Source organism: Sarcophilus harrisii, chromosome 2 (assembly GCF_902635505.1).
Source record: "Sarcophilus harrisii chromosome 2, mSarHar1.11, whole genome shotgun sequence".
Lineage (NCBI taxonomy): Eukaryota > Metazoa > Chordata > Mammalia > Dasyuromorphia > Dasyuridae > Sarcophilus > Sarcophilus harrisii.
Window position 1 is genome coordinate 490227090 of NC_045427.1, and position 22703 is coordinate 490249792.

A 22703-nucleotide genomic window follows, 5' to 3' on the forward strand; every position below is an offset into this window, starting at 1 on the left:
TAATTTCCTGCATCCCCTTTCTTTTCTCTCCCTTCCCTCATCCCTTTTCCCCTTCTTCTCTCCCCCACCCCAATCTTCTTATCTCTCTTGGAGGTGAGGGGGGAATGCTAAGCTGCGGTGTCCGAGTGTATGTAATATTAGTTGTAGCGTGTGTGTGTTTGTGTGAGTGTGCGTGCGTGCGTGCGTGTATTTGGGAGGCGGTGCGGTGCGGGCCGGGCGCGGGACTGTCTCTTTAAATCACCCTCCTCCCGGGCCACCTCCCTCCTCTTCTCTCCTCCTCCCGCCGCGGTGCAGCCGCCGGTGCTGGGCGAGGTCGGAGAAAGTCCATGTGAGGAGGGAGCCAGCGGAAATCACTTCCTGCTGCCGCCGCCGCCGCCGCAGCGGCCGGGACCGACTCGCCGGGGAGTGAAGGGGAGACGGAGGAAGGAAAGGACCAGGCTAGGGGTGGGGGGACGCGTCTGCCACTGCAGGCCACGGTGAAGCCCCTGGCCCCGGAGTCCCCGAGCTGGCGTCCGTGGTGCGTAAAGCTGCCTGCAGGTAAGACCTGGGGCCACCAACTTCTGTGCGTTCGCGGCTGTGCGGCCAGCTGTGGGGGAAGGGCGGAGGGGGGAACAGATCAACTTGTTTACATCTGGAGGGTACCCCCACCCCCTTTTCTGTTTCTGCTGTGCCCCGCGAAGGGACGTTGGGGTGTATGGGACATAGTGTGGGTCCCGACACTTCCTTTACATTCCTTTCCAACCTCAGCTGTCCCACCTTCCCCATCCCCCGCTCCCAGAGGCGCTTAGACCCTCTTGGAACCTCGGTGTAGACCGGGAAGAGTGAGTGCCCGCAGGCCCTTTCCAGCTGTGTTCCCGCAGTGGGAGAACGAGGTGTCTGTCCCCTTCAACAGCTGTGTTGTGGTAAAGGTGTATGTGAGGAGGGGGGAGGCTGAATGCCCTCCAGATGTGCCCTGAGAAGGGAGTTCTTTTTCTCTTCCAGCTGTGCATGACACTCCACACATACACCACACACACGCTCACGCATTCCTCACTCCACTTGTGCTCTTTTAACTGTTACCTCAGAAAGTAGAGGTTTTTCTAGTTTTTAGACTCCTTTTCTCTATGGGTTTCTTCTTTCTCCTTTCTAGCCTCTTGGTTACTATGCCCAGGAAATGATAGTGTGCTCTGGGCACTCTCCCCACAAACCCTTCTAGCTCTGTTCTCAATTTTATCCCCAAATCGTGGAAAACTACACCGTTTGTGCACAACTTATCTAGAGTAGGGGAAGGGGCTGTGGGGGATGATCCAGGTTTAGTTCCTCTCTGCACTCATTATTGCAGGGGATTAAACAGCCTGCTGGGTTTGCTGTTCCTTGCAGCTCCTTGGAATCATTTCTTCCCCCCTACCCCTTCCCCCTTAAATTTTTTTTTTTTCTGACTACTCAGACATTGAATATTCTAGTCAAGTCTGATTGGACCTTATTGCCTTTCTAGTCCCTTTATCACTGTGAGATGGGCTGGGGGAGGGGTGATTTAATCAGTTGGGGAAACTGTTGCTCTAACTAGTTATAGAATCACCATCTCTACCTTCAGATCAGACCCTCCCTAGTCTCTCTGTATTTTGATTTTTGTTGGATTTCTTGAGAAAGTTTAAATAATACCTGTAGTTCGTGCATTTACTAAGGATGGAAAGAGTAAATGCCCTTGAGGACAATGTTGGCTGAATACCTAAGACTCAATTGTTGGCTTGTTTTTCATTGAAATGTTGCTCTGGGATGGGGATAAGAGAGTGACAGAGAAAGGTATAAAGGGTGTCCTCTTGTTAAATGTTTCCTGGACTTGTTTAAAGTCCGATATTCTCTTTTGTTTATGGAAGGGAGGAAAGGAGGGAGAAAGAAAGAGCGAGAGAGCATGACTAGTCTAGGGGTGTGCTTCTTAAAAAGTCATCAATTCCCGCAGTGAGGGCCGGACTTAAGCCAGATGCATTCCGGCAGCCGAGAAGACCAAATTCTGTCAGATGCAGGCTATTGCCTTTTCTGCTGCAGGATCCGGGACTGTCCTTATTGATTCTGTGTTCTCTGCCCTAGGATTTTCTTTTACTAGTTGGACTGTGGGGAACAGTAATCGGCAAATAAACTGTATGGAATAAACCTTGGAAGCCCTGATGCTTGTGGGATGTTACATTGACTAGGCCCAGGACGGCTGGCGTGTTTTCCAGCAAAGGAGGCATTGGGACCAAAGAAGCTTGCAAGCATTGGGGATTTGAGTCTAAAGATCAGAGAGAATCCCTCCCCTTCTTCACTCACCATTATGAGCCCATAAATGTCTTTTGTCTTCAGGGCAGGGAGTCCTAAAAGTTGTAACCCTGTGTTGAGCACCTTCCCAGTGGAATGTATAGAAATGATAATAGAATGGAAACCTTCACTCTGGGGCCTTGTACATAAGATCCAGAGCACCCTCCCTCTCTTGCCAGAGTTATATACCTCTTTCAGTATTCTTTGAAAGCCATATCGAGCCCAGCTTGTAGCTGCATATCCCTGCAGCTGAGCTCTCTGTTGTGCATTAGCATAGGTGGGCAGCTAGCTTAGATGATGAGCTATATGAGACCAAGGTCATGTTTGATGGGGGGAGGGGGGGTTGTGTTTAGACTCACTTCCCATTGGCCAAAAAATGGGTTAGAATTTTATTCCTTAATTGTAGAGCTGTAGTTTAAATAGTCTATGTAAATGACGGGTCTTCCTTAAAAAAATTTTTTTTTCATTTTTTAAAAAGATAGTAACCAACTTTTCTTGATCTGTAAGATGGATTTTCTATTACTGATTCCAATTTTGTATTTAAAAATGTAAAACTTAAAAATTAAATAAAATGTAGATGATCTATATGGATGTTGCAATGAATAGCGGGAATAGTAATTGAATACATTCCTAAATCATTATCTTTAATTATCTATTATTTTAGATAATCCAATAAATCGGACCCCTTCCTTTGTGGGTAGTCTAAGAGTTGATCAAAATGCTTTACTGGGTCTCCTTTAGTGCTGGACTGTGCTAAGGTGTTTTGCTGATGACTCATAATAATAAAATAAAGGCAACATATACATAGTACTTTATACTTTTTTGGGGAAGGTATATAGAGTGCTTTGCAAAACTGGAAAAAAACCTATATATAATTATCAGCTTTTAACATCATCAAGAAAAGCAACTTTTCCACAGTGAATGGAGCTGACTTTGGAACCAGTACAATGCTTTTGGGACGTGCTGACTGACTGCGTGATCCTAAGCAAGTCATTTAACTGCTACTTTAGGCAATTCTCTTAAGACTAAGTTATAGAGAATGTGCCAACCTACAATGGCTGAGCAAGTTCTTGCCCTAAAAGCTCCCAGCACCTAATTAAATTAGGTCTAGTTCTTATTCTGTTACTTCTATCATTTCATTTGATCCTCACAGGCATTTGCATAGATGAGGAAAATTATCAAGGATCCAACAGAAATGAAAACATCAGTGGCTTATTCCTTAAATGAATACTCCACCTTTCCAGTCCATTCCACAGTGATGGAAAGGCGTGAGACCTAATCAGGCTGAACCAAAAGATTAAAATTTATCCAAAGATTTAAAAGGAGGGTGTAAGGAAAGTCTCAGGAAATTAATAACTGACTTGCCAGCAACGTCAGGGCCACACAAATTAGGCAGTCCATTACTATATACCAGGGGTAGAAGTTAAACCATTGATCTTGGTGACTTAAGACTCTGTGCTGAAATGCAGAGGTGGTGAACATGCAACCCAAAATCTCAAGGGCTGCCTTGCCTGAACCAGATTAAAATGTAATTGGGAAATATTTAACAGAATAAATATAATAAAATACTTAATATATTTTAAAACTAAATCCATATATACGTCACAGGCATTTTTATATATGGTTTATAGAGGCCCACAGTTTCTATTTATGTATGATACCACTAATCTAGAAGATCGAATGTGGGGATAGTTTACCTTTCTATGGGAATGTTAATTTGCCCCCAGACTCTATACTCTAGTCCTCAGCATCTATTCATTCTTTCAGTGTCCTCTGGTTAATTTCTATGGAGAGCGCACTGGATATGGAACTGCAAGACCTGACTTCTAATACTTGTTCTAGAGTTTTCCCCCTGTGTGATTTTGGACAAGTCATTTTTACTTCTGAACCTTAGTTTCCTCATAGATAAAATGAAAATGAGAAGAGTTCTTCTATATGGATTCAAAGGTCTTTAAATCAATCTTATGATTCTATTTTTTTAAGTCCATTCAATTTTTAAATTTAATATTCCTGTGATCCCTTTCTAGTCCTTTCCCTCCCACGTAAGTTCACCGAAAAGGGAATACAAAATCATTTTAGATTCAAAGAATAGACTTTTGGGACTCGGGGTTGGGGAGAGAGAGGGGATGGGGTTATGTATTGCCCAATGGGGAAAGGGGATGGCTTTTGTGGTGTGATTTGCTTAAAGCCAACCAGAAAGAAAACATTAGAGGAAGTGGCAGCCTTGTTGTGGTGTTTAAATACTATACAATGTTGCAGAGGGGTTTTAAATACATAGTAACAATGGAACTTTGTTACCCTTGTAACAAAGTGTGTTCTTAGACCGCTTTTATCTGAAGTCTGAACACCAAAGGCATTTCTTCTGGGAGCCTGGAGAACTCCAGTGATATGGATGCCTCCTGATAGGCTCAAGGTCATTGGCTTCTTGGAGGAAACTGACTAAAGAACCCAGGTGCCTTGTTTCCTTCCCAGAGGCAGCTTGTTTCCTTCCCTCTCCTTACCACTAGAAGTACATTCTAAATCCATTTGTTGTTCTACTTGTACCACTGGATATAGAGGGTTTTTATAAGTTGCAAAAGCTGAGAGGCATATATATCCAAACCTACTTAAGATAACACAACTGGGATCATTGCTTGCCCAAAATAAAATTCAACAAGCATTTATTTGGTGCTTGCTGTGTGTAGACTGTTTGGGGGGTAGGGCAGAGTAGTGTAGATAAGATTTCATTTTTTTTTCTCAGAACAAGGAATATTTGCTTTATTTTCTTTGATTGTTTTCTTAAACTCTTCTCCATACATTTTCTTAAGCTTTTTATCGATGGCTTTTTTTCTGTCATGGAAATAAATATGGAGCTGTTTTTATTAGTAAAAGCACCTTAATGTCCCACATTTAAAAGATTTCATTCTTGCTGTTATGAGCAAGAATCTCTTAGGGGGAATAACCCACTACTGAGCATACAGAACAAAGAAACTCCCCTGTACCCCAGTATAATATGTGTGTATCTTGCAAGGTCCCATCAACCTGATTTGGTTGCTCCATATCACCACCAGTCCTTCTGGATTAGTGAGTGGAACCTTAGGATATAAAACCTTCCTTTAAGGAAGGAGGCTTGGGTCAGAACATCTCATTTCTCACCTGACTGCTACTGTACTTTGGGACTTCTCTGTCTTTCCACCATTCCTTGAGGAGATTATCTTTTCTAGACCTTTCAGCCTCTTGCCTTTTCTGTGTTGTCTTCCATTAAATTGTAAGCCCCTTTAATTTAGGTCAGGGATTGGTTATCTTTTTTCTTATTTATATTCCTAGAACTTAACATTAGTGTCTAGCACCTAGGTACTTGTGTACTTGATTGACAGGCAGCATGCCTGGAAAGTGTATTAGAAATAAGTAAAATGCCAATAGAGGGTGTGGAATTGCTGACTTGAAGGAGTGTGGTACAGACAGGTCTTGGAGAGGATGACTAGGAATTCAACAGGTGGAAATGAGGGAACATTTCAGGCATTAGGTAACTGTGGGGAAGTATTTGTCGTTAAGTTCTTTATATGAAATCTTTCTAATATTTTATACATTAAAGTACATGAAATGTTACTGCACATACATATTGTGCCTTTTTACCCCTAATAAAATATTGCTTCCCCCCAAAAAAGGGAGACAGACTGGTAAGAACTAGTTGATCAAAATCTCTACCAAGATTGTCTTACCTAAAAATAAAAGTCTCATAATTCAGCTACTCTACAAATTAACGCTGCACTCCCCCCAACCAATATATTGCCTTGCCTTCCAATACATCTGCTCCCTCAAGCCTCAGTTTATATAGGAATTAGTGGTGGTCTTTGATGCCAAGGGCACCAGTTTGGACCAATCAACTTTGCTTTATTCCCTGATCACAGAGAATCCTGACTTTGTTCTGGCCTGTTAGCTTGGGTTTTGGTTACAAAGGGGATTGGTCAAAAAGTGTGATTGTCATAATGCATCACATCCCCACAGTTGGAAAAGGAGGACCGCTTATATGGTGATGGGAATTACATCAGTACCAACATCTCCATAATTTTTGTAGTTTGTTATTGTCTATCATAGACTAATCACTTTGCCATTTTTGTCTCTGATGCCACTTATGACTATCTGCTCAGCTTTTACATCCCTCAGATACTAGCTCCTCTTGATTTCATATCTTACAGTCTCTTATGCACCCATATTCTACAGGGAAAATGGCATCTGTTCTTACTTTTTCACCATTCTAGCATGGTCTCTCACTGCCATCCATCTGTACAGGTATCCTTTGCATCCTCCAATTCAGATAGTCATCAGGCAGCCTTCTGGGGAGATGGACTCAAATCCATCTGAGTCTCAGTTTCATCATGTGTAAAATGAGGGGGCTAAACTCAATTCCTTTTTTCTCAATTTAAACTTATAAAAGATGGTGTGACTTATTAAATCTGTACCTGGTTTGTCATTTTTCTTAAAAAATCTGTGTCTCCCCAATTCCTATCAAGTAAGTTCAAACTCTTGCCTGGCATTCAAGGCCCTCCTAGTATCACCTATGAGAAATATTACCTTGTCATCTTTTATTTTCTACTATTTCCCTTGACTACCTAAACGGTTCTACATTCTTCAGTTCTTTGCTCATGAAATTCCCAAGGTCAGGTGTCCCCCCCCCCTTTATTTTATTTTTTGAAACCCCACTCAAGTACATCTTCTAATGCCTTAAGTATTCTAATCAAAAAGAACTTCCTTTTCAATCCTTTCAAACACTTGTTTTTTGTAACCCCTTAATGTATTTATGTCAATTTGGTGTTTAGTCGAGTATCTCCTTAAATTCTGTATGGGAATGGATCTTATCTTAATTACCTACCTCCAGCCCAAACTCTGTACTTTAAAAAAGGCTTTTGTTCTGGACCTCCTATTCACTCCAGCTCCCTTCCCTCCCCCACCTTTTTTTGCTGTTAAAAAAAAAAAAAAACACTCCCCTGTTGAATATAACCTCCTTGAGGGCAGTACCTGTTTCTTTTGTGTGTTTGTATTCCAAAGACCCGAGGTTAATGCTTGCATACTTAGCAAGCATTAATGTTTGAATTGGTTGAATTGAATTAAATCCTCTTGACCCTGAGGAATTCTGTATAATACAAAGAATTCAATAAAGGAATAGGACTTCACATTTGTTCATCATTTCCCCCTTTGTCCCTCCTTGGGACTAGTTTGAGCCTGGCTGTGGAATCTAAAGACCAAAGTTCAAGTCCAAACTTGCTCACTAATTGAGATTCTTACGTTTTCTAGGCTCCACTTTTCAGAGTATAAATCAAGGGTATTGGATTAAATCATTTTTAAGGCCTCTTTTAGTTCTAAAATAGGGGGGTTCTGGCAGTGCTTTTTCTATGATCCCATATAATATTGTTCCTTATATCTAAAAGAACCTGAATTATAAAAAGGGAAAGGTTACATAATAGCATTTATTTAGTTAATTCCTTACAGTTTGCAAATTGCTTTACAGATCTGTACTGTGAATTATTATGATTATCATTACAGATAGATTTAAGGACTGGACTTGTCCAGGGTTACTCAGCTACTAAGTGTCTTAAGCTGAATGTGAAAGCTGATCTTCCTGACTCAAATAATGGGTAATTACTTCAGCCAAGAACCCTTTCTACCAATCATATGGGCTCGAAACATCCCAAATCACTTAAGTAAAACTTTTTGTCTAACATACAAGAATCTGGTGACCGAATGAAGAGGGTGATGATGGTGAAGCGTGTCGTATCCCTCCTTTCTTTACTGAGTTAATTTAAACCATTCAAGCTGTGGAGAGTCCAGAACTCTTCTATTTCAGATTCACTTTTCCTCTCTTTCCCCAGTGGGTTTTTCCCCCCATGGCAGTGATGGGAAATGTTTTTTCTGCCAAAGGCCATACAAAATTATCAAACTTCTAGAACTCTGGTGTAGGGGACGTTATACTTAGCTTTCAGCTCAGCATTGCCTGTTGTTGCTTTAGCAGGATCAGACCAAATGATTTTTAGTAAGGCTAATGGAGTGGACAACCATACTTGCCCTATTTCTTTGGTGAAAGAGAGGTGGAGATGTGGGGAATGTGGTGGCCATGAATTTTCAATGTCTTCTATTAAAATTTCATTTCTTTCCCCCCACTCTAATAAAAGCTGGAATTTATACAGCACTCTCAGGTCTTAAAAAGTATTTTATATGTCAGGCTTTATTTAATTCTCATAATCCCATGAGACATTAATATTGCTTTTTTACAAAGTGAATTAACTTGAGTCATACACAAAATTTTGATCTCAACAAAGATTCAAAGCTAGGTCTAGATTTACCACTACTCAGCTAGCATTTTACATAGTGCTGTATTAAGAACAAAGCACTTTACAAATATTACCTTATTTTATTCTCATTTACCTTATCTTATTCACTTGCCTTGAGAGGTAGATGTTATTATCCTCATTGCAAACAAGGAAACTGAGGCAGACAAGTGACTTGGCCAGAGTTACACAGTATCTTAGGCAGCCTTCTGACTTACCTAGATGCCCCTAAAACTAATGCTTTCCTTTGTACTATCCTCTTTTAACTTCAAAGCATAAGAATTTGGTACCATTCTACCTTGCCATAAGATGTGTGCTTAGTTTGGTTAAAGTATCTTTCTGTAATCTTCATTTCCCCCACCCCTTTAAGCCCCCCATATGTAAACTGATGTTAAGTACTATGGATGTTATCTTCTATAAGAAGTATTAACCAGTCATTCCATAATAGTGGTCCAATCCAATGATTCTCCAATTTACAGTGTGCATTCTGTTTATGTAAATTGAATGTTTCCCCCTTTTGATTGAACTCTAGAGGAAGGACAAGTGTTTTGTTTGTGTTAATTTTTTTTTTCCCAAGGCAATTGAGATTAAGTGACTTGCCCAGGCTCACATTGCTAGTTAAGTATTACATGGCTGAGGGTAAATTTAAACTCTGGTACTCCTGACTCCAGGCCTCTGCTCTACACTGCGCCACCTAGCTGCCTGACCAAGAACAGTTTTTTACTTTATCTTTTGTCTTCCCAGTGCTTAACACGATATACTGGCACACACAATAGGTGCTTAATACATTTGGTTGACTGATTGTACTTGGTTCTGATCTCATCTGCTACCTGGGTGACTTTGAGCAAGCCACTACCACTTTATTTCCTCAATTTCCTAATCTCTAAAAGGAAAGGGAAATTTTGGGCTAGAGTAGTGGTATGAAATTTAAATAGAAAATACATTATTTATGTATTGTTTTGCTTTGTTAAATATTTCTCAGTAGCATTCCCCTCCTCCCCCCAATTGCATTTTAACCTGATTTGGGTCACAGTCAGGAGTTTTGTGGGCCACTAATTTGCACTTTTGGAGTAGAGAAACTCTAAGGTTCTCTCTTTTCCCAATTATAACTTTTTGGGCAGCACAGATGCCACAGGTTTGAAGTCAGAAAGACTTATCTTCCTGAATTCAAATATGACTTCCGATAAACTTCCTAGCTTTGTGACCCAAGGCAAGTCATTTAACCTTGTTTGCCTCAGTTTCCATATCTGAAAAATAAGCCAGAGAAAGGCAATAACAAACTACTCCAGTATCTTTGCCAACAAAATCCCAATTGCTGTCATCAAGAATTCAGACATTAGGGAAGTGACTGAATTACTACAGCATATTTGTACATGACTTGTTATAACCAAAATGACTATCTCTGTATATGTTAACATTTTCATGCTTCCATGCCTTTCATCACTCTTTTTCTGCCTCCCTTCCCATCTTTGAAAATGTAACTTGGAAGACTCGTCCATGAAGACTTCCCACTTCTAGGCAATGATAATAGCAATAGCCTTACTTTTTATGGCACTTTGTTTTATGACTTTGGTTTTTCATGTGTTATTTTGTATTATAATCAGTCTATGTATATGCCTAATCTCCCTCTCTCTACCTCCACCAGACTTAAGCTTCCCAGTAGGCAAAGCACAATAGGTGTTTAATAAATATGGATTGAATTAGGCTGTGCTAGGAACTACAAACTGATTACAATAGTTATTTATATTTCGAGAGGAAGATTTTGTTTAACCTACACAGAATGAATCTATGGATAGATTTAACAAAATTTTTTAATAGTTTTTTATTTACAAGTTATATGCATGGGTAATTTTACAGCATTGACAATTGCTGAACCCTTTGTTCCAACTTCTCCCCTCCGTCCCCTAGATGGCAGGATGACCAATACATGTTAAATATGTTAAAGTATAAATTAAATACAAAATAAGGATACATGTCCAAACCGTTATTTTGCTGTACAAAAAGAATAGGACTCTGAAATATTGTACAATTAGCCTGTGAAGGTAATCAAAAATGTAGGTGGGCAAAAATATAGGGATTGGGAATTCAATGATTACATTTATAGTCATCTCCCAGAGTTCTTTCACTGGGTGTAGCTGGTTCAATTTATTACTGCTCTGTTGGAACTGATTTGGTTCATCTCATTGCTGAAGATGGCCGGGTCCATTAGAATTGATCATCATATAATATTGTATATGTATGTGTATTGTATGTGTATAATGATCTCCTGGTCCTGCTCATTTCACTCAGCATCAGTTCGTGTAAGTCTCTCCAGGCCTTTCTGAAATCATCCTGTTGGTCATTTCTTACAGAACAATAATATTTATGGATAGATTTTAAAAAACATTTATTAATCTCTTACTGTGTTCAAAGTACTATGCTATAAGCATTGGGGATACAAATAGAAAAAAGCAAGACTGTTCCTGCTCTGAAAGAGCTCATATTCTAATAGGCCAAGATTACACATACGGTACATTTTTGGCTGTAAGATGGGAAGGTCCTGTAGTCTCAAAGAGGCAGTGGCAGAACATACAGTATTGCATATTTTGTTTTCTTTTTAAAATATGCTTAATTTCCTCCCCTCCCCAAATACATGTAAAGATAATTTTCAGCATTCCTTTTTGTAAGATTTTGAATTTCAAATTTTTTCTCCTGATCTCCCCCCTCCCCAAGATAGCAAGTAATCTGATGTAGGTTATACAGCTGCATCATCTTGAGATAATCACATGGTGTCTTTTGCAAACTGTAGATGCTTTATATAAATAGTAATTGTTCTAATGTCCAATAATTAAAAACCACATTCATTTCTGATGTTCATAACTTTTTTTCAGTATGGAGGGGATTGTTCTGGGATGGGAACCATAGAGGAAGGAAGAAGTCTTCCTTTTTCAATGCTCTAATAATTCTGGCATTGTTGGGCTTAGCTCCCCATCAGTAGTTGGTAAGATAACATAAAACCTATCTTTAATCTCCCTACCCTCTCAAAAACCCAATATAACAAACTTTACATATTCTAAGTTATTTCTTAAAGTGAATATCAAGTAATCTTGACTCTTCAGAAGATTTTGGACTGCTGTTGAAAGATGACATTTTATTAAAGCATGGGATGGTACTGTGAGGCATACCTTCAGTGCAAGTGGCACCTCCAATCTTTGCTCTGTATCCTAGATTCATACATGAGCAGTGTATTCCCTTCAGTGTCTTTTGGGAATCCACCCTGAGTTGAAACTAGAACAAAAAAGCACAAGTTCATCAAATCATTAAGCCAGATTTCAAATCTATGTTCTGTTGGGTGGATGATGTTGGTGAATAATGTATTTCACTGATTTATGTAAAATTGCCTTATTTGGAGGGTTTCTTTGCTCCAGTTTACTAATGGGAAAAATCATGTAAGTCAAATTGTTTGGTTTTTAGTCCTCGTTTTGCCACTAACCAATTTTGTAAACTTTAGCAAGACACTTCCTTTTTCACTCTCTATAAAAAGAGATTGGACTAAAATAGCTGCCATGTCTCCTCCCAGCTCAAAAATTATTCTTTTGTTAAAGTATTATGTCTAAATATTTTTTCCTCTTCTAATAGAGTAACTTTTGTATATTATATGTGTTTTTTCCTTGGAACCACCATTTCATCATTGTACTTTACCCAGTACTTAGAATGATGCCATACCTGTGAAAGGCATATAGTTTAATGAATTTCAATTAAGAGATGAGGAAAGGTACAAGACTCATTGGCATGCCTTCCCTTTCATCACCCCCAGTATCTATCCCTCTGACCTCTACCACCCAAACTCATTCTCAATCATCCTTTCTTTTGAAAAAACCACTTAAGTGACTACTATGTGTAATGAGCAGATCACTGATGATAACCCTTTTGCCAAATCTAATGTTCTTCATTCATTCCTTCTCCTTCTTGACCTGTCTGCATTTGACACTGTGGACTAAGAACTTCCGATATCTTCTCTTACCTTTTTTTTTTTTTTTTTTTTTGGTCTTGGCTTCTTGTTCCTTCCCTGCCTCTGCCAGCTCCTCATCTTTCCCAAGGTTCTACTTTGTGTTCTCTTCACATTTTTTTTTCTTGTCTTATCTACTTCTATAGCTTGTTCTCTTGTGCAAATGACTCCCAAATCTTTTTTATATTTCAATCTCTCCCTAGAATATTTTATATTCAACCTCAGTCCTTGATTTCTATGTCTTTGGCTATATCTTCCTCCTGGATATACCCATTGCACTTGAGATTCTCCTATTAGCCAATTTTCTCTTGTATCATTTTACCCCTTTCCTCCTTTTCTAGCATCATTATTTCTATGGATGCCAGGCATGCAGCAGTGTTGTATTCTTTTCCCTTTTTTCACAGCCTGTACTTATAAATCAGTTAACAAGTCCTATTTCTACTTAGCTCTTTTAGCCATCTTGGCTGCCAAGGCTCAGACAACCATCTCTTTTTCTGGAGACTATTGCAAAAGTTTTCAAACTGGGTTTTCTCCTTCCTGTAGCTTTTAAACTGCTACCCAACATGTGATAATTTCACTCTAATAAAAAATTTTGATAGGTCCTCTGTAATCTGGCTGCAATTTAACTAGTCTTAGTTCATACTCTTCTCTTTCTTATTCTTGACTTTCCCACATTGGAAGTATATTCTGATTCTCTGGGCTCCTTCAACTAATTGGTTGCTTCCTCCTAGAACTTCCATTTTTAGGAAAGTACCAAAGCCAGCCATATCTTCATCACTCTCTAGATTTTTTTCTTCCATCATGGATACTTCCTCACATTTCTACTTTTCAGTTTTCTTTTATGTATTGTCTTTCCTTATTAGAATATAAGTACAGGCCTTCAAGACAGGCCTTCTTACTGCATTTCTTACTTGTTGTATTTGTGTTCCCAGTACACAGTTTCTGGCACATAATAAGCATTTAATAAACTTTTTGATGAGCCTGAGCTACTTAGCATCTCCCACTCTTCCTGTGTTTGTGAAAGCTATTTCCCATGCCTAGAAGAATGACTTTTCTCCTTTTCCCCTTAGCATTTTTTCTGCAAACATCATCTTTTGCTCATGCAAAAAGGTTTCCTTCAGGGTTCAACTCGCGTTCTGCCTCCTTTTTACTATCCATGTCTGCCATTTTCCACAGCTGACCATTATCTAGGGCCTGCTCAAATTCACAATTTGCCTGTGATGCTACTGTGTACTCATCTCATGCTTTCTTGTATGTTAATTTGGTTATTTGTCCTTCCCCTTCTTCCCTTTCCCTTTAGATTGTAAATTGCTTGAGAACTGGAGTATAGGTTCTGTATGCCATCTAGTTTTGTGTCCCCCGTGCCTGCAGTAGTGTTTTCCACTAACATAATAGATTAGCAAATACTTAGTTAATTGGATTATATGGTATCTTGTTCTGTTTTCTAGCTAATGTTCTGAGCCCTCCAATTAGATTGAAAACTTTTTTTTTAAGTGTGAATATATAATTTTTTCTTTCATAGTGATGAATTCATAGTGATCAGAACTTGAGCACTTTAAACACTCCTATACTCCTCAATTGTTGCTTAATTAGCTGATGACATGGAGTTACTCTGAGGCTAGATTTCTGTTCCTGAGCTGATGATGTGTCTATCTATACCTGTCACTCTCTTTCTCTCCCTCCCATCCTTTCCCTTTTCTCTCCCTTGAATCCTAGCTACTAGGTACCATATAGAGGGCATTGTCTTTTTGGGTATCTGTCTGAATGTTTTCTTTGCTGAAGGAACCTGAGGAAAATGTTCCCACTTGTTCTTCCACTGTGAATCAGAAGCTGTTAGATTCATTGAACCTAAATAGTAGTCTACCTCATTGCCCCTTCTGCCAAAACAAAACTATTCTTCTCTCACCACCTATCAAGATTAGTGAAAGCCCAAAAGATCTTTGAAAAGTCTGTATTTTTATATATGTATGTACATATACATATGTAAATATACACACATCCATATATACACACCTAATTTTATGGACCTTTTTGTTTTTACATTAGCCTCCATTTCTCTTTACATTTTCAGAAAGATACAAAGATGTAAAAAGTAGGAGGGGAAAATAGCAATATCTTAGTTCCCCCCTCCCTCCCATGTATGTTAGGTTGATTTTTTTTTTAACCCCCTTAAAAAGCATTGAAACCTTCCTCAAGACTTGGTTGGTTTAGAAGAATAAAGGCTTAGAGTCTAAGCCCGCTGGCCAGATGTGGCAGCTGAGGACTATTATCCCCTTCACCCAGGGCTATGAAGTTTATTTAAAGACCCACAAAACAAAGTTTTTGTTTTTACTATAGTCCGGCCCTCCAGCAGTCTGAGGGACAGTGAACTGGCCCCCTATTTAAAAAGTTTGAGGACCCCTGGCTTAGACTATTGACATCCTTTCATTACTTGAGTACTAAGCATCTAGAGGCCCTATTATTTCTTTGCTAAATGGATCATCATGAATTACTAAATATTTTTTGTTAACTCTTAAGAATGACCTATGAGTCTTACTATCTTCCATCATCAAACCTAAACTATTCGGGGATTGGTTTGTTAGGCCCAGCCCAGAACAAATGAACCATTTCAACAAATACAACCATATAGTTGACATATACTATTTGTTCCCTCTAGCAGATCATAACCTTTAAGAATACCTGTATCCTCACCTCATGAGAGATCAGCAACCCACCATCTGAAAACACATTTCCTTCAGAGCAAGCCTATAAACTGTGGATGTACCTAAATCCCTTTGACTAGCTATTAATAATCTTCTTCTTCCCCCATCCCTCTTTGCTATACTGGTTGAAATTGAAAATGAATGATTGTGAAATACAGGCCATCTTCCTAGCACCACAGAAAGGAAGCAATTATCTGAAAAGGGGCTTCCTACTCCAGGAAAATTAGTGTTTTGGTCTTTCTAATGTCTATGGGAGAATAATGTATTTTTCCAACTTTTCTCTGAGACCCAAGTATGGGAAAACCATACTCTTGTAGTGTCCTGTATATGACTGAGAAAAAACTCTCAGCAGAGGAGATCAACTTACCCCCTTCCCTTGCTTCTAGCAGTTCCAAATAGCTGTTCAAGAAATTGAGAGTTGTTAAGTTTGTCAAATATTGATGTATATCCCATCCTGTAATAAATGCCCTGGGGAAAACAGGGAAAGACACCACCCTTTAAGGTCATCAGACATGAAGACATCCATATCTGTACCTAGAACTATTTGAAAAGAATATTTTACAGTATTAAAAGTGATATATAGTTTATAGGCTCTTGGTTCTGTAGTAATTTAGAGAAGGTAAAGCAAACAATCCATGTGAACTGGAAAAAAGTGGAGGATAAAAAAAAATCTTGAGCAAAAAGCCTTCTTTAGGCAATATCTAACCCACAAGAGGTGAATTTTAATTTCTACTGGACTGTATACTATGTTCTCAAAAGACAAGTCACATTCTGTCTTTCCACTCACCCAATCAGCAGATGTAGGAGGATCCTGGAGACTTATTCAATCAATGTTAAGAGGTCTAAGATAGTATTACTCAAACTTTGAGGATCTGTGATGAATCTGGGAACTTTCCATGACGCTTTGAACCTTTTTCCCTTCCATCATTCTGTCTGTCCATCCACCTAAACTCACAAAGGTCCTCAAAATATTCCTCGATTATGTTTCCTCCTCTATCATGGTCAATACCACTTTCTCTTTTCCTGTTTTGATTTAAAATTGTCCAGGATTGGTAGAGAGGACTCACTATATCAACCTACACCAGAAATGTAAGCTGTCACTTAAGAAAGGCCATCCTACTTCACAAAAATTGTGTTTCTCTCCCCCCTCCCCCTCCCATTTTGATAACTGTGATCCTATTTTTGGAAGCAAAGGGCTTCTCAAGGCTACAGAAGAAACTGGAGTGGAATTGGACAACTTGTCCCCTCAGTTAGGATCCTAATGGAGTGTGAATGATATCTCTAAGAGTAAGGAGTCAAAGGTGTTGCATATTAGCTATGGCATGTTTTGCTCCTTCATACATCAAAATGGGAAAATAAAAAGTGCAGTACTAAGTTGATCATCTCTAAAGATGTTTGTAGTAATGAAATAATTTTTTGGGACTGAAGAACACAATCTGAATTCTTGCTCTTGAAAGAGAATCTAATTAACCTCCAATCCCAATCCTGATGCTATGTAGCAAATCTTTGTCCCACCTTCAAACCCATTCTATTGATGTTTTATATAATTATATCTTGTATCACTTTTTCTCTAGGTATGGGTGACAATTAACTATTGAGGGTGGTTAATTAACTATATCATTGCCACTGGGCAATTAGGTGAGAGTGAATAAAGGACCGAATCTGCTGTAAAAAAAAGACCTTATTTTCAGACAGCTGAGTGATCCTGAGCAAGACCACTTAAATTCTTTGCTTCACTTTCCCTTCCTGTAAAATGAGGATAATGGCATTTACCTATGAGAGAGTTGGGAGGATAAAATAGGATAATATTTGTAAAGTACTTTCTTCAAACCATAAAGCTCTATAAATGTTAGTCATTATTATGCAGAATTGGTATAACGTTTTAGCCTCTTTTTGCTAAATAATTTTGATCTTGGAGTGTTTATTTGATACAGTCATCTTATTATAAATTTAAGTCCAGTTTACCTTTCCAAGGACACATACATTTCTAGTAACTAACAGAGGTCAATTGGACATAATGAAATAATTGAAGAAGATAGAATTTTCAGTTAATTTATGGATTTCTCAATTAAAATATTCCTTGTCTTATGTATCCATAATTGATCCACAGTTCTGTGTGAGAATAGTACTGATTGCTGACCAGTTTAAGGTGAGATGATAGAGTTGGGATTGGTACCTGCAGGTTCCAATTGGGTTGAGCAAATGGAGTATCATGAACTCAGCCACTAAGTGCCCTAGCATACCTTTGCTGGTAATTCAGTTAAAGAACTAACTGAAGGTGGTCTCAGGCTTGTTTTACTGAGATTCTTGGAGCAGTATCTGTTTGACTATGGTTTCTCTGCAGATATTTAGCTTGTGGGTTATGTTTAAATCATGCCCTTTGGGAAAATGGTTTGTTGTTATTTCTCAGCTCTTTCTTGATGTATGTGATGCCATTCTTAAAAAAGAAGATGACAACACCTGATGAATTATATGGGGGAAATGAGTGTACTCTTGAATGTAGCTCTGTCATGGGCAAGGGCTGCACAAAGCTGTCTAAACTTGACCTTATTCCTTAGTGAGCATCAGTACACATTTGCAAGATGAGGACAAGAGAACATAGGTTAGAACTAAGGCTAACAATTGGTTCATATATGGATCAAATTCTAAGGTGTTGGGACAGCTTTTTGGCATTGGTATTGCCTTTGATGTGTTATTAAAGGCAGCAGCTGGCCTGGGGTCAGGAAGATCAGAATTTAAGCCATACCTTATCTACTTAGTAGCTGGGATGACTCTGGACAAATCAGTTAACCTTTGTCTGCCTCATTTTCCTCAGCTGTAAAATGTAAATGATAATAGCAGTACTTCCCAGGATTGTTGGTGAGGATCAAAGGAGATATTTGTAAAGCACCTAGCGCCAGTGCCTGGCACACATAGTTTCCTCTATAATAGGCATCATTCTCCCTAATTTGCCTACTGTGTGCCACTTGTTATAAATGCTCATTTCCTTCCTTTAGGTTTGAGGCAATTCTTTTGTTTCCCAGTCTGTTGCCCCCTGAGGTTGACTGGTTTATAACCAAAGAATCAACCCCCAGTACTTTATAAATATAAATGAGCATCAGTGATCCATTCAAGGCCCTTCCTTCCTTTTCTGTCTTTAGCTGCTACATTCAGTTTCCTTTTCTCTTTTGGGGTTACAAAGAGCCATTAACCAGGTTTGACTCACGGATCAAAACTTTTTGGGATCTGGCTCTCAGGATGACTAAAGGAAAAAATATAGGTTAACTATGCACTGGAGGGTGAGGTTTGCAGGCATCTTTATTTGACCTTATTCCAAAGTGACAGAAATTGTGACAACCTTTGTGTCTTTTTTAGCAAATCAAGTGTTGTACCAGGCTTGCCTCTAGATGAGATCATTTGCAAAATATGTTTCCCAGCTTGCTTCGGGCATAATTCATCGTGTCAACTGCAATTGCTCATTTGTTAGGAACTGAGATTCATTAGCAAGTTCCTTTTTTTTCCCCCTTCTCTTTTTTTAAAGTTCAGTTATTAAAAAAAAAAAACAAAAAAAACCCCAACTAATGTTATTTAAACAAGCCTGTGAAGGGTAGAGGTACTATGTGGATGTCATTACCCAGGCTGTATTTCTCCACAGATACTGTTTGAAAGTAGACAACTCTTGTTGTTCAGGGACATGAACTTTAGGAGTAAAGTAATTTGGTACCCTGTGGAGGGAATGGGGGGAGGAGGGGAGATGACAAGTGGTTTGAATTGCATTGGCTGTTGTTGGAGGAATCCTGAAATGGAGATGGCCTCCTGGATTTCCATAGATGAGAACAAATCTGTGGAAATTGCTTCTGAAAAAGGGATGGATTCTGGGTTGATTAGTGGAGCCAATATTATGATAATCAGACTGAGGTAAAAGAACGTTTAAAACTGAAAATGTGTTCTCAGATAGATGAAATCTATATATCTCGTGTATAAATATATTCAATTTGAGTTAATACTTGAATGGAAACCTTAACCAATATAATTCCTTTTTCTGTCTTCAACATTAATTTCCCCTTATCTCTTCCCTGATAGATATATTAGGACCACAAAAGTGGGATTTTCTGGATCTGAGTTCACTGTTCTTCCCACAAAATGGCCCTAAAATAATGAGACCGTTTTCAAATTCAGTGAATGGACATTTCTTTTAAGAATTTGTTTCTAAGTCCTGAGAGTACTAGGCTGGTATTTTTTCTTTATTTAAGACATTTTCAAATGGGTGAGATCGGATGAAGAACCTAGGTCTGTCTCTTTAAATGAATAATTCCCTCTTTTCTCTCTTTTCTTCCCCCACCCCCCAAGAAATACTTTAAAATCTGTAGTCAGGCCCTGGAAAAAGGGGAGCAGCATGCATTAAAATGGACAGAGTGCTACTATTGGTTGGTGGCAACCTGCCCAATACTGCCAGTGTGCTTGGGAAGCAAATGCCAGGGGAGAAGAAGGGTGGGTGGATGGGTGGTTGGGCAGGCAGAGGAACTGCATAAAAGTGACTATATATGGTCACTAGGGTGAGGAGAGAGTGCCTGCCTCCTGGTGACATCTCTCCAGTAATCTGGGCTCCAGTGTCCAGATCAGTTTATTGTTTGGCAAAGTTAAAGCTGGGGGATCTTAGTTTTTCTTTGAAGCCTGCAATTTGTATCAATCAGGGCTCTTTGAGGAGTATATTGATTTAGGAAGGGGGCACCAGATGTTTGCCTCCTTGGAAATCTGGAGCCTGCATGATTTTGAGCAGCAAGCTAGAGGAGATTTAAAAAAAAAAAAAGAGTCCGTGTGCAAAGATTTGCAAGCGGGAGGCAAAAGCTGGCTGTCCTACCTTTTCCATATTGGGAGAATTGAAGAAAGTTTACCAGAAAAAACTAGAGACATCTCTCTATTAATCTATTATCCCACATTTTTTGTCTGGGAAAGGTAGTCTGCCATCTTTGGGTAGGAGGATTACCTGTCTTTAAAATCTGGGCCACACAGAAAATGTTGTTAGTATTGCTTTTGTACAATATCATGGTCCCTCAGCTGACTGAAGTGGTTGGTTAGTAGCTGTTTGGCATGAAATCCAAGGTAAAATGAGGAGTAGATAAAAAGATGAAAGGTACAAACAAGCTTTGCCAGGATGGATAGAGTAGTTGAGTTTGGGTTCTGTTACATATGTAGCCTGAGCCAGTCACTTCATCTCCAAGTCTCAGCTTCTTCATCTTTAAAATGAGTGTAATACTTGTCCTGCTGCTTAATAAATTGTAAAGTGCTAGGTATGAGGATATGCTATATGAAGTATTACTTTTGTTAGACGTAGGAGAGAGGCGTATTTTAATGAGAGAAAAGGAAAGGTTTAGATCAAGATGTACTTAGTGCTTGTGGAAGGAAAGACTGGGGATTGAAGTTAGAGGCAGACAGAAAAGCAGATCAAGGTGATTTCCTGACCCTTCTAGAGTATTATCACTGACTCGTCCTTAGAGATCCTCCACCATTGTCTATAGTTTTCCTCTTGTTGCAGTGGATAGAAAGCACAGTGGGAAACTTGCTTGGGACTTGAGGCATGAACGTGGCTTGTAAATATAGTGGTAGGATTGTGTCTAGATCCGAGCTTTCCCAAAGGAAAGCACTGAAAGATTCTTCTCACTTTGTGATCATCATATGCTTTGGAACTTGCTGGATAAGTTACTTGCAAAGAAGTGGAAGACTCTTCAAGCTACATGGCTAAATGTATAGGTATATCTTGGCAGGTTATTTCCTGGTATTTCCCAAGCACAACTTTAGGGCAGCTACGGAGTATATTGGGTAGATTGCAGAACTTGTCAGAAAGACTTGCGTTTGAATCCTGATTCAGACTTAATACTTTTTAGCTATAAGACCCTGAGCAAGCCAATTAAATCTCTTTGGTCCTCAGTTTCCTCCTCTAGAAGATGATAGCACCTACCTCAAGTGCTCATATGTGAGATCACTAAGTAAGCCAGCATAAAATAAAAAAACTAAAAGTAGAGCCTTGAGGGGATAACCACAGCTGGACATCATAAGATGTAGTTGAGGGACAAACAAGAAGGCTGAAGAGAGGTTCAAAAGGTAGGAGAGGACCAGGAGGGAGCTGCTTAATAAAAACCTAGAAAGAAAATGATATCTAAGATATTCTAAGAAAGTGATTTACAGTGTCAGGGAATGCAGTAAGATTAAAAGTGGAAAAGGGTAATCATATATGACTATTTAAAGGTTACTTCTTAGTAACCCCTTTGGGAGGGGGTGGCTTTAGTTGAATTGAGGAGATTGGAAGACAGATTGTAGGTAGAAGCTCAGTGGAGGGGGGGGGAGAGAGAGAGAGAGATCAGGGGAAGCTTGTGGGAATAAGAGGGACTGGTGCTAGGTTTTTTGTCAAGTAGGGGAAGAAGGAAATCGAGTAAAAGCAGTGCAGAGGCAGGTACAGTATGGTGGAGTGGAAAGAATGCAGATTTGGAGTCAAATAGCAGATCTAAGATACTATTCTTGATGTCTCCAACTCTTTGTGACTCCATTTGTTTTTTTTTTGTTTGTTTGTTTGTTTTGTTTTTGTTTTTGTTTGTTTTTGGCAAAGGTAGTAGAGTGGTTTGCCATTTCCTTCATCCCATTTTACAAATGAAAAAAACTGAGGCAAACAGTGAAAGGGTCACACAGCTCAGTGTCTAAAACCAGATCTGAACTCAGGAAGATGAGTTCTTGACTCCATTCAGGTCCTGGGACTGTCCTCACAATGCCATCTAGTTATCCTTCCCCTATTGGAGGTCCCTTCTAGCTCCAACTCTTTAGAGCCATGTGAAGTCCCTCATTTTACAGAGGGAAATGAAAAGCCCAAGGAGATAGTAAATAATTTGTCCAAGATTTGGCTACTTACTGGGAAAGGAAAGGTTAAAATTCTCACTTTGGGTTCCTCAATCCTTGACAAGTGTTACTTTAATTGTATTGAGCCAAGAGTTTTTTTTCCAGGCAGTGGGGGTTAGAGATTCCTAGCTTCAAACTCTTTCTCCCCCTCCCCCATTAGATCAGTGGATCAAAATCTCTCCTTTTTCCATGTAGATGACCAGATCTCTAATCTAGGCCCTCTTCCCTTCTTGAATAAACTTTTATAATAGCTTTCTAGCTTTCAGATTGTTAACTTTCCTATTAATCTTCCAAACAGCCCCTAAGTTATCACCTTGTTCTTAAGCACATTCGCTGTCCCCTTATTGCCTCAGTTTGGTATTTAAAATACTTCCCATTCTGGTTATAACCTACCTTTCTGGGGTTATTGTACATGACTGCCCTTCATATACCCTGTCACAGACAAAATGACATACTCTCATCATTCCATCTGTTTTCTGTCTCCATGTAAAATTTTCCCCAAGATGCTGTGAATACTGAGAAGATACTCCTTCCTTATATCTTTGCCTCTTAGCATCCTTATTTTGA

The 22703-nt window shown here is 39.2% G+C and overlaps 1 protein-coding gene across 2 annotated transcripts in view; it reads left to right on the top strand.

Annotated features, from left to right (window-relative positions):
* The first annotated feature begins 265 nt into the window (after window positions 1-265).
* NACC2 (NACC family member 2) overlaps window positions 266-22703 on the top strand; it is a 120835-nt gene continuing 98397 nt past the window's right edge. For both annotated transcript variants that reach the window (XM_023494359.2, XM_003757485.4), the window contains exon 1: window positions 266-537. The gene's annotated coding sequence lies outside the window, so the exon portion shown is untranslated. The remainder of the gene's footprint in view (window positions 538-22703) is intronic.